The 13,669-nt window shown below is 40.4% G+C and overlaps 1 protein-coding gene across 1 annotated transcript in view; it reads right to left on the reverse strand.

The window, feature by feature from the left end:
• Positions 1-13,669, reverse strand: part of LOC106572615 (cAMP-dependent protein kinase inhibitor gamma) — a 42,098-nt gene that overhangs the window by 12,778 nt on the left and 15,651 nt on the right. The window lies entirely within an intron of this gene.

Raw genomic sequence — 13,669 nt, forward strand, 5'->3', positions numbered from 1 at the left:
CCTTCAGCAGCTGCTGCCTGCATTGACTACCAGCCCACTCCACAACACTGGGGAGTTGTATTTCCTTCAGACAGCCAGAGTAGTATTGTTATCCTACACTGTTCTTCCGTTTCTTTCATATATAAATAAATAAAACCTTGTATATTGAATACTTGTGGTGAGTATGTGCCCCAGCTCAGTATATGGGCCTTTCCATGCAAAACTCCCCATGAGCACTAAAATGTGAAGTTCATGGATGCTAAGTCTACAGTTTATTTTTGAGAAATTAAGACATACATTTTTCAACCATTTTCCAAGGCTTTGATTTCTGGTCAAACAGGTGGAAAAGGGGTCTTGGGAAAAAATCTGTAAGTTTAAGAAATATTGTCATTCGGTTACCAACAACCCACATATTTTAAAATATATTTTCTAATCTCTCCCCCGCAAGAGAAAGGATAATCAAAGTTCACAGAAGTTACAAGGTAGATCTATCAATTTGTGTTTTTACTGATAACAATTTGGTTTATGATTTAAGTGATTAAAACGCTTCATTCTGTTACTAAATCGGTAACAGAAAGAACACTAAACCGAGTATTTTTCTTAAAACTGCAATGTTGGTTAAGGGCTTGTAAGTAAGCATTTCACTGTAAGGTCTACACCAGTTGTATTCGGCACGTGACAAATCAAATTTGATGGACTTCAATATTCATATTTTTAGGAGGCCGCCGGAGCTGGGTGTGAAGACTTAATTTCCCCTGGTAGTGAGTAGTACAAGTTGTGAGACAGAAAGCTAGCCTGGTGTGAGACAGAAAGCTAGCCTGGTGTGAGACAGAAAGCTAGCCTGGTGTGAGACAGAAAGCTAGCCTGGTGTGAGACAGAAAGCTAGCCTGGTGTGAGCAGAGAGAGAACTTCCAGCAGTTTGCGTTTGTCAAGTAAGGAATTCCCCTGACTGACTGAAGGAGAGGAGGAAGGCTGAAGCTCTGACATCATTGCCAAGTTTTATTTAAAAGTGTCACTAGGGCTTTTCAGCACTTTACAACTGCAGCTGCCCTCACTATGTAAATCTCAGCCAAATTGTTCCCATAGCTACAGAGTACAGACCATCAGTAAGGGATAATTTGATACAATCCGTTTTCCCCCTCTTGATGCTGTAGAAACATGTTGAAAGGCAGATACACTTTCTTTTATATGTATCTAAGTGTTGTTCCCCATCACTAATCCCATTCAATTGTTGTATCTTTCTAACAGCTCAAAGGAGATAAAAAAAGGTATGACTAAAGCCTGCATAAAACAAAAGCAACTATTAGCATCAAAGTGACAATGAACTGATGAATAAAACAATAGATAATCGAGCTAGCTTGATGTGTAAATCTACTTTAAAAAGTTACTGTTAAATCAAAACAAGCCTTAGACGCAGGATAATCTTGAAAGGCAGCAGAGCCAACACTTCACAACTGTCAAAAACTCGATATTTAATTTGCATTTCTTGAACAATAACTTGAATCATTGTGTTGGCAGTGAGTGGTGGCGTGAGCAGAGCAGTGCTGTAATGGAGTATCTGTGACAGGGAGGTCCAGGGGCCGTGGAGTCACAGTGTGCAGCCTGGGTCGTGTTTAGTAGCGCACGCTGTAGCAAAACATTTTGCACCCATCATTGACAAGTTCCATTGGAAATGATCCGTTTCAAAACGACCCTACTGAACACAACCCTTCCACTTTAGGACCTTCGGTTGGAGAATGACATCAGAGGCTTCACCCATCGTCCCTCACATGACAACTCACCATATCTCAGAAAGTCCTTCATTTATTTTTTTATTTTACCTTTATTTAACCAGGTAGGCAAGTTGAGAACAAGTTCTCATTTACAATTGCGACCTGGCCAAGATAAAGCAAAGCAGTTCGACACATACAACAACACAGAGTTACACATGGAGTGAAACAAACACAGTCAATAATACAGTAGAAAATAAGTCTATATACAATGTGAGCAAATGGAGGTGAGATAAGGGAGGTAAAGGCAAAAAAAGGCCATGGTGGCAAAGTAAATACAATATAGCAAGTAAAACACTGGAATGGTAGATTTGCAGTGGAAGAAAGTGCAAATAGAAATAGAAATAATGGGGTGCAAAGGAGCAAAATAAATAAATACAGTAGGGGAAGAGGTAGTTGTTTGGGCTAAATTATAGATGGGCTATGTACAGGTGCAGTAATCTGTGAGCTGCTCTGACAGCTGGTGCTTAAAGCTAGTGAGGGAGATAAGTGTTTCCAGTTTCAGAGATTTTTGTAGTTCGTTCCAGTTGTTGGCAGCAGAGAACTGGAAGGAGAGGCGGCCGAAGAAGGAATTGGCTTTGGGGGTGACCAGAGAGATATACCTACTGGAGCGCGTGCTACAGATGGGTGCTGCTATGGTGACCAGCGAGCTGGTACCCAGAAAGTTTTTACGCCTGTTGCTTACGCCGTAACTTGCTGCTCCCAGGCCCACTGAATAAAAACCTACATAATCTAGGCTTCTGTAACACATCAAGTTCAGCCCTGACATTACATCCACTCACGTTGTTTTAAAATATTCTAAAACCATAGTATGCCAAAGATCTTTTTAATTTATTTAAGGACGACGTTAAGGAGCACGACGTTAATTTTCTTTTTTACCCGAAACATAATGTGGAAAGAACAGACAGTTCAATATTAATCTTGCTTCACAGGTTCGTCAAGGCAAAGCAGAACCCTACTTGACGCCCAAAACCAGATGGCAAAGTTAACATCATAAACAAGAATAAATGTCACAATACAGGTAGAACACATCCTGTACAGTAGGCCGGTCTGTTCTATTTCTAGGCATAGTTCAGTGTCTTACAGACTGCCTAAAGCTGGGTCAATATCAGCCCCTGTGGACCAGGTTTAAATGACAATGTTTGGCCCACGGTGTCTTCTTAATGGAACCACACCACATGGCCACAATAGAGTATAGTGGCTTCACACTTTAGGGCAAAGCATCTCACACACACACTTGAGGGCAAAGCAGCAGATGAATGGTGTCCATCAGTGGAAGTAGAGCTGTAAATGAACTGAAATGAATCATTCCCTTCTACTCTCTTCTCTTGTCCAGAATGCATTAGAGATGTGTGTAGATGACCCCACCCTGTCAGCCAGACACATGACAATGAGTGTACTATAGAAACATGCCCAACCCAGCCTAAACAGTGAGGGGATTCCCCAGTGTGTGTAGGACTCAGCCACACATCACAGCTGAGGTGGCATCAGCAGCAGTTGTTAACAATTTTAGAAGACAACTGCTGCTGTAAAGTCCAAAGCACTCATCTTCATAAAACCCACACATATTGGATTTTGCCCTTTTCCCATGCTGCTATGATTTACTATTGTGACACAAAGTTGAATGAGGATAATGGTACGTTATTTTCCAGAGACTGTGGGAAAGTAATCCATGAAACCCCAGACGTTCTTCTCTCTCCTGGTGCAGAATGAGTTTAGAGGAAAACAAGGCTAATGAGCCAAGACACCCATATGGTGAGACACAGGGGCATCCGAAATGGCACTCTATTCCCTATCCACATAGGGCTCTGGTTAACAGTAGTGCACTAGATCGGAAATAGGGTGCCATTTCGGACACAACCAGGAACTCACTGGGGCGCAGTAGTGGAAAAAGTACCCAATTGTCATATTTGAGTAAAAGTAAAGATAACTTAATATAAAATGACACTAGTACAAGTCGCCCAGTAAAATACTACTTAAGTCTAAAATTATTTGGTTTTGAATATACTTAAGTGTCAAAAGTAAATGTAATTGCTGAAATATACTTATAACTCATGCTTCGTTTGTAAATGAGGTCTGTGTGTTTAGCGAATCCGCCAGATCAGAGGCAGTAGGGACGACCAGGGATGTTCTCTTGATAAGTGTGTAAATTTGACAATTTTCCTGTCCTGCTAAGCATTCAAAATGTAATGAGTACTTTTGGGTGTCAGGGAAAATGTATGGAGTAAAAAGTACATTATTTTCTTTAGGAATGTAGAAGTAAAATTTGTCTAAAATATAAAAGTACAGATACCAACGAAAAAAAACGACCTAAGTAGTACTTGAAAGTATTTTTACTTTTAGTACTTTACACCACTGCTGGCAAGGATAAGGCTCCAGATATTAATGTTCCTAAAACAACTGTGACGGAAGGTACAATGTGCCGTTTTTATTTATTTATTTAAGATGTGATGCATCTTTCTTAGCCGTCTAAACAAACACTGATCAGCACAATGGAATGTTATAAGGCCTAACTAACCATGTTGAAAATGTGCAAGATTAATATTCAGTATGACATGTATACTCAAAACATTTACTAATATCCTCTTTTGCATACTTAAAAGTAAAAGGCTAAGTTATAGGTATATGTCAAGCAGATGAATATGGGTTTATCATGCAGATAATGCTTTGTCTGAGCAGGGTCCATGCTGGTCTCTTCATCTCTGTTCACTACCATAGGGAGAGAGGGAGACAAGGGTCATGGTGGTTATGGTGACAGGACCTCGACAATATTAGCTCAAGTCTATTTCTGCTCCCCCATTTAAAAAAAAAAAAAAAGGTCCAATGCAGCCGTTTTTATCTCAAGATCAAATTATTTCTGGGTAACAATTAAGTACCTCACTAATTACAAAAAAGTCAAAAAGAAGGTTTGGAACTGGTCTGTTAACTTATTTACCACCTTGTGATGTCACCAGGCATGCCAACATTCCCTCCCACCAGAACAGCCTGAAATTTCAGGTGGTATTCTCAAACAGCTCTTACTCTAAAAGGGCATAATCATAATTTTTACATTTCAATGTCGTCTTGGTAAGCAACTCCACTGTATATTTGCCCTTGTATTTTAGGTTATTGTCCTGTTGAAAGGTGAATTTGTCTCCCAGTGTCTGTTGGAAAGCAGGCTGAACCAGGTTTTCCTCTAGGATGTCACCTGTGCTTAGCTATATTCTGTTTATTTTTATCTCCCCCCCAAAAAACTCCTTAGTCCTTGCCGATGACAAGCATACCCACAATATGATGCAGCCAATTCCATGCTTGAAAATATGATGAGTGGTACTCAGTGTTGTGTTGGATTTTCTCTAAACATAACTATATTCAGGACAAAAAGTAAATTTCTTTGCCCCATTTTTTGCAGTTTTACTTTAGTGCCTTATTGCAAACAGGATGCATGTTTTGGAATATTTTTCTTCTGTACAGGCTTCCTTCTTTTCACTCCATCATTTAGGTTAGTATTGTGGAGTAACTACAATGTTGTTGTTCCATCCTCAGTTTTATCCTATCACTTTAACTCTCTAACTGGTTTGAAGTCACCATTGGCCTCATGGTGAAATCCCTGAGCGGTTTCCTTCCTCTCCGGCAACGGAGTTAGGAAGGATGCCTGTATCTTTGTGGTGACTGGGTGTATTGATACACCATCCAAAGTGTAATTAATAACTTCACCATGCTCAAAGGGATATTCAATGTCTGCTTTTTTTAAATACCCATCTACCAATAGGTGCCCTTCTTTGCAAGGTATTGAAAAACCTCCCATGTGTTTGTGGTTGAATTGGTGTTTGAAATTCACTGCTCGACTGAGGGACCTTACAGATAATTGTATGTGTGGGTTACAGAGATGAGGTAGTCATTCAAAAATCATGTTAAACACTATTATTGCACACAGAGTGAGCCCATGCAACTTAGTGACTTGTTAATCAAATTTTTACTCCTGAACTTATTTAGGCTTGCTATAACAAAGGGATGGAATACTTATTGGCGCAAGACATTTCACCTGTTCATTTATTTGTAAAAAATATGTACAAACATAATTCCACTTTTACATGATGGTATCCCATCATGTAAATGTATAGGCCATTGACACAATCTCAATTTAATCCATTTTAAATTCAGGCTGTAGTGTGAATACTTTCTGAAGGCACTGTATATAAAACACAGGAAAATGTTGAACTGCACTGGGCCTTTAACAACATAGGACCTTAACAGGACAGGAAGCAGGTGGGTTGTCAGGTCCAGTTCTTTATCGTATTTTCTGTGTGTGTGTGTGTGTGTGTGTGTGTGTGTGTGTGTGTGTGTGTGTGTTGTGTGTGTGTGTACGATCAGAGTTAAAATCTAAAAAAAGGATGTGAGAGACTGAACAGACTGGAACCGGACCACCATTGCTCACATCTACTAAGCATAAACAGGGGAGGAGGAGATAATGCCTGTTTATTGTGATTGTGGCTACGGCTGTGGCTGCCATTACATTTTGTCAGCCGGTGATTGTCAAGCAAATAACTGCCTGTCTCACGGTAATTGACCGTTAATTAACATCAACACATTTAGCATCTCCTAGCGTGATGCAGATCTTAAGAACATCTACATTTTAAAAAGTATAATAAATCCATCTAATAAAGCCTACACCATCACAATAAATCCATTATTTATTTTTGACAGGTCTAAAGAAACATGATATGAAGAAAATGTAGGCTATTTCAGAATGACAGTATAGCACACACTGAATTGTCCTTATGTTAGGTCCTGATCTGGCTATGCCATATGGCTGTGGGCTACACAAATTAATTTAGCAGACAAGATTTGCTTAGAATTCCATAGCATGAAAAATAGAATTGAACATAGCTGAATAAAATATATTTTCTCCAAACGATTTGAGGGAGTACGCACGTGTCTATTCTGTGTTGAGAGTAGAGGTCGACCGATTATGATATTTTTTTTTTCAATGCCGATACCGATACCGATTATTGGAGGGCCAAAAAGGCCGATGGCGATTAATCGGACGATTTTTAAATAGTTTTTTATTTATTTATTTGTAATAATGACAATTACAACAATACTGAATGAACACTTATTGTAACTTAATATAATACATCAATAAAAGCAATTTAGCCTCAAATAAGTAATGAAACATGTTGAATTTGGTTTAAATAATGCAAAACAAAGTGTTTGAGAAGAAAGTAAAAGTGCAATATGTGCCATGTAAGAAAGCTAATGTTTAAGTGCCTTGCTCAGAACATGAGAACATATGAAAGCTGGTGGTTCCTTTTAACATGAGTCTTCAATATTCCCAGGTAAGAAGTTTTAGGTTGTAGTTATTATAGGAATTATAGGACTGTTTCTCTCTATACGATTTGTATTTCATATACCTTTGACTATTGGATGTTCTTATAGGCACTTTAGTATTGCCAGTGTAACAGTATAGCGTCCGTCCCTCTCCTCGCTCCTACCTGGGCTTGAACCAGGAACACATCGACAACAGCCACCCTCGAAGCAGCGTTACCCATGCAGAGCAAGGGAAACAACCACTCCAAGTCTCAGAGCGAGTGACGTTTGAAACGCTATTAGCGCACACCCCGCTAACTAGCTAGCCATTTCACATCGGTTACACCAGCCTAATCTCAGGGGTTGATAGGCTTGAAGGGGTGGGTATAATTTGTGGAACGTTACAACAGGTATCTGTTCCAAAAAACGTAAAGTAAAAGGTTGCCAACCAACAACACATACAAAGTAGGAACGCATACAAACCTAGCTAACTAGCTGCCGAATTGGCATCAACTCACCACGTAGCTTATTCTTAATGTTTGTCCATAGGCAAACAGACATGAGGACAGACATTTTTCGGAATAAACGTGATGAGTGAAAAACACAATGAAATAGACCACTCCCTACCCGGTATCTTATTCTGCCGCTATACAACTTTGTATGCGTTGTTTTTTGGCAACCTTGTTATTTACGAAGTTTTTGGAATAGATTCCTGTTGGAACGTTCCACAAATTATACCCACCCGGCTTGAAGTCATAAACAGCGCAATGCTTGAAGCACAGCGAAGGGCTGTTTGAATGAATGCTTACGAGCCTGCTGCTGCCTACCACCGCTCAGTCAGACTGCTCTATCAAATCTTAGACTTAATTATAATAAAACACACAGAAATACGAGCCTTAGGTCATTAATATGGTCGAATCCGGAAACTATCATCTCGAAAACAAACGTTTTTTTCTTTCAGTGACATACGGAACCATTCCGTATTTTATCTAACGGGTGGCTAAGTCTAAATATTCCTGTTAGGCATTGATGTTTAGGTACATTGGTGCAACGACAGTACTTTTTTCGCAAATGCGCTTGTTAAATCAATACCCGTTTGTCGAAGTAGGCTGTGATTCAATGAAAATTAACAGGCACCGCATCGATTATATGCAACGCAGGACACGTTAGATAAACTAGTAATATCATCAACCATGTGTAGTTAACTAGTGATTATGTTAAGATTGATAGTTTTTTTATAAGTCTAATGCTAGCTAGCAATTTACCTTTGCTTCTTGCTGCCCACGCGTAACAGGTAGTCAGCCTGTTAATCCTTGTGGAGTGCAATGTAAGGCAGGTGGTTAGAGCGTTGGACTGGTAACCGAAGGTTGCAAAAACGAATCCCCCCTGAACAAGGCAGTTAACCCCCGTTTCTAGGCCGTCATTGAAAATAAGAATGTGTTCTTAATTTGACTTGCCTAGTTAAAAAAAAGGTAAAAAAATAATAAAAAAAGAAATACAAAATCGGCAAATTGGTGGCCAAAAATACCGATTACCGATTGTTATGAAAACGTGAAATCGGCCCTAATTAATCGGCCATTCCGATTAATCGGTCGACCTCTAGTTGAGAGGTTAACAAAGAAATAAGTACCCCTATGCGCTTAATTTAGAGTTATAATGTAACTTTAGTTGTGATAAACGTTGGGCTATATGTTATAATTTTAATACATTGTAAGGCTGCATGATGCGACTAATGATGATTTGAAAAGTCACATGAAAGGCAGGAGCCCTGCTTTTTTTGCGCAGGCTGAACTCACTTCATCAGTCTCTTAACCTCTTACATCTAGACGTTCCGCTAGCGGAACACCTGCTCCAATATCCAATGATAGGCGTGGCGCGAATTACAAATTCCTCAAAAATACAAAAACTTCAATTTTTCAAACATATGACTATTTCACAGCATTTTAAAGACAAGACTCTCCTTTATCTAACCACACTGTCCGATTTCAAAAACGCTTTACAGCGAAAGCAAAACATTAGATTATGTCAGCAGAATACCCAGCCAGAAATAATCAGACACCCATTTTTCAAGCTAGCATATGTCACAAAAACCCAGAAGACAGCTAAATGCAGCACTAACCTTTGATGATCTTCATCAGATGACACACCTAGGACATTATGTTATACAATACATGAATGTTTTGTTCAATCAAGTTCATATTTATATCAAAAAACAGCTTTTACATTAGCATGTGACGTTCAGAACTAGCATACCCCCCGCAAACTTCCGGGGAATTTACTAACAATTTACTAAATTACTCACGATAAACGTTCACAAAAAGCATAACAATTATTTTAAGAATTATAGATACAGAACTCCTCTATGCACTCGATATGTCCGATTTTAAAATAGCTTTTTGGTGAAAGCACATTTTGCAATATTCTAAGTACATAGCCCAGCCATCACGGGCTAGCTATTTAGACACCTGGCAAGTTTAGCCTTCACCAAAATCAGATTTTCTATAACAAAAATGTTATTACCTTTGTTGTCTTCGTCAGAATGCACTCCCAGGACTGCTACTTCAATAACAAATGTTGGTTTGGTCCAAAATAATCCATCGTTATATCCGAATAGCGGCGTTTTGTTCGTGCGTTCCAGAAACTATCCGAAATGGTAAATCAGGGTCGTGCGCATGGCGCAATTCGTGACAAAAAAAATCTAAATATTCCATTACCGTACTTCGAAGCATGTCAACCGCTGTTTAAAATCAATTTTTATGCAAGTTATCTCGTAAAAAAGCGATAATATTCCGACCGGGAATCTCCTTTTCGGCAAACAGAGGAAAAATCACAAAGACGGGGGCCAGGGCACGCGCCTAAGCCCACAGTCCCTTGATCGGCCACTTGAGAAAGGCGATAATGTGTTTCAGCCTGGGGCTGGGATGACGACATTCAGGTTTTTCCCGGGCTCTGAGCGCCCATGGAAGACGTAGGAAGTGTCACGTTAGAGCAGAGATCCTTTGTAAAAGATAGAGATGGCAAAGAAGTTCAAGAAATGGTCAGACAGGCCACTTCCTGTAAAGGAATCTCTCAGGTTTTGACCTGCCATTTGAGTTCTGTTATACTCAGACACCATTCAAACAGTTTTAGAAACTTTGGAGTGTTTTCTATCCAAAGCCAATAATTATATGCATATTCTAGTTACTGGGCAGGAGTAGTAACCAGATTAAATCGGGTACGTTTTTTATCCAGCCGTGAAAATACTGCCCCCTAGCCATAACAGGTTAATCACAATTTGACAAACACTTGATAATGCATCGAATTTCCCGGCGGCATCCCCTTTGGGTGGCTGTAATTCCCCCTAAAAAAATCCATGCCTTTTGCGGCCAGGGGCCGCTGTGCCCTTGGGCTGAATATAATCATTATAACTCCCTTCTCCTGGTTGCGTGCTCCGAAGCACCTTTCACTCACATGTCTCTCTGTCACTTGATCGGGTCTTTCTCACAGGCTACAAGTGAAGATAGAAACGTTAGGGACGCAACGGATTTAGAATGGAACACTATCATGCACCTGTTCCAAAACAGGGGCAATATATATAGTACATGTCATCTATGCACTTACATAGCGAATGGAGGACGCTTTTCCCGTGGTTCATTTTCATGCCAGCCAGGTAGGCTATACTCTTGTTGTAAAGAGAAACAATGTGCATTATATTAGGAAAGTTGAGAAATAAATATAGTAGGTCTAGCCTATAGAAAGCTTTTAATAGAGGCCATCACTCTGTTCTCACGCAATTGCATAGCCTATAGAAATGTTGCACAAGATGAGCTCATGTGCTCCCATTAAATGTTTGATTAGATTTGACACATTTGCATTTATGTCAGAGTGATTAGAGGGACAACACAGTCCTGAGTACCACAGAAAGTTTGGTAGGATACTAATGACCATCAGCAGCATCAGAGCTTGGAGATGCCTAATTACCAAGACTAAACATTCAGTGTGGTAGTAATACGGTTACCGTAAAAGCCCTAACTGTGGCTAAATAAGGCAATCAGGAACAGGGTCCTGTTTTTTCCTTTACATCTTTAGATGACTAAAAACACCCTGCAACGTAGAGTTGAAGTCGGAAGTTTACATACACCTTAGCCAAATACATTTAAACTCAGTTTAAACTCATGAAGGTTTCGAGGCTGACGTTTGGCAACTCAAACCTTCAGCACACTCCACAGATTTTCTATGGGATTAAGGTCTGGAGACTGGTTAGGCCACTCCAGGGCCTTAAATGTGCTCCTTTTGAGCCCCTCCTTTGTTGCCTTGGCCGTGTGTTTTGGGTCATTGGCATGCTGGAATACCCATCCACGACCCATTTTCAATGCCCTGGCTGAGGGAAGGAGGTTCTCACCCAAGATTTGACGGTACATGGCCCCGTCCATCGTCCCTTTGATGCGGTGAAGTTGTCCTGTCCCCTTAGCAGAAAAACACCCCCAAAGCATAATGTTTCCACCTCCATGTTTGACGGTGGGGATGGTGTTCTTGGGGTCATAGGCAGCATTCCTCCTCCTCCAAACACGGCGAGTTGAGTTGATGCCAAAGAGCTCCATTTTGGTCTCATCTGACCACAACACTTTCACCCAGTTGTCCTCTGAATCATTCAGATGTTCATTGGCAAACTTCAGACGGGCATGTATATGTGCTTTCCTGAGCAGGGGGACCTTGCGGGTGCTGCAGGATTTCTGTCCTTCACGGCATAGTTTTTTCTTGGTGACCATGGTCCCAGCTGCCTTGAGATCATTGACAAGATCTTCCCGTGTAGTTCTGGGCTGATTCCTCACCGTTCTCATGATCATTGCAACTCCATGAGGTGAGATCTTGCATGGAGCCCCAGGCCAAGGGAGATTGACAGTTATTTTGTGTTTCTTCCATTTGTGAATAATCGCACCAACTGTTGTCACCTTCTCACCAAGCTGCTTGGCGATGGTCTTGTAGCCCATTCCAGCCTTGTGTAGGTCTACAATCTTGTCCCTGACATCCTTGGAGAGCTCTTTGGTCTTGGCCATGGTGGAGAGTTTGGAATCTGATTGATTGATTTTTTCTGTGGACAGGTGTCTTTTATACAGGTAACAAGCTGAGATTAGGAGCACTCCCTTTAAGAGTGTGCTCCTAATCTCAGCTCGTTACCTGTATAAAAGACACCTGGGAGCCAGAAATCTTTCTGATTGAGAGGGGGTCAAATACTTATTTCCCTCATTAAAATGCAAATCAATTTATAACATTTTTGACATGCGTTTTTCTGGATTTTTTTGTTGTTATTCTGTCTCTCACTGTTCAAATAAACCTACCATTAAAATTATAGACTGATCATTTCTTTGTCAGTGGGCAAACGTACAAAATCAGCAGGGGATCAAATACTTTTTTCCCCCGCACTGTAACGGAGTCAGGTTTGTAGGCCTCTTTGCTCTCACCCGCCTTTTCAGTTCTGCCCACAAATTTTCTACAGGGTTGAGGTCAGGGCTTTGTGATGGCCACTCCAATACCTTGACTTTGTTGTCCTTAAGCCATTTTGCAACAACTTTGAAAGTATGCTTGGGGTCATTGTCCATTTGGAAGACCCATTTGCGACCAAGCTTTAACTTCCTGACTGATCAAACCAGAGGACATTTCTCTGCAAAAAGTACGATCTTTGTCCCCATGTGCAGTTGCAAACCGTAGTCTGGCTTTTTTAATGGCGGTTTTGAAGCAGTGGCTTCTTTCCTTGCTGAGCAGCCTTTTAGGTTATGTCGATGTAGAACTCGTTTTACTGTGGATGTAGATACTTTTGTACCGGTTTCCTCCAGCATCTTCACAAGGTCCTTTGCTGTTGTTCTGGGATTGATTTGCACTTTTCACACCAAAGTACGTTCATCTCGAGGAGACAGAACACGTCTCCTTCCTGAGCGGTATGAGGGCTGCGTGATCCCATGGTGTTTATACTTGCGTACTATTGTTTGTACGTTTGTAAATTGCTCCCAAGGATGAACCAGACTTGTGGAGGTCTACAATTGTTTTTCAGAGGTCTTGGCTGATTTCTTTGGATTTTCCCATGATGTCAAGCAAAGAGGCACTGAGTTTGAAGGTAGGCCTTGAAATACATCCACAGGTACACCTCCAATTGACTCAAATGATGTCAATTAGCCTATTAGAAGCTTCTAAAGCCATGACATTTTATGGAATTTTCCAAGCTGTTTAAAGGCACAGTCAACTTAGTGTATGTAAACTTCTGACCCACTGGAATTGTGATACTGTGAATTATAATTGAAATAATCTGTCTGTAAACAATTGTTGGAAAAATTACTTGTGTAATGCACACAGTAGATGTCCTAACCGACTTGCCATAACTATAGTTTGTTAACAAGAAATTAGTGGATTGGTGGAAAAACGAGTTTTAATGACTCCAACCTAAGTGCATGTAAACTTCCTACTTCAACTGTATGTATGCCTTGGGAATGCACTGGTATCCAACTGCAACATAACAAAATAACTGGTAAGGGTGCAGCTTTCTGCAACACCTGTTAGAGTAAATTCCCTTCCCCATCATGTCTCCCTCATCATCAGACAACTATAACATAATGTTCAAACTGAGCACATCTCTATCACTTACCAGGGCTGAAACCTTC

Source organism: Salmo salar, chromosome ssa15 (genome assembly GCF_905237065.1).
Source record: "Salmo salar chromosome ssa15, Ssal_v3.1, whole genome shotgun sequence".
In the NCBI taxonomy this organism is placed as follows: Eukaryota; Metazoa; Chordata; class Actinopteri; order Salmoniformes; family Salmonidae; genus Salmo; species Salmo salar.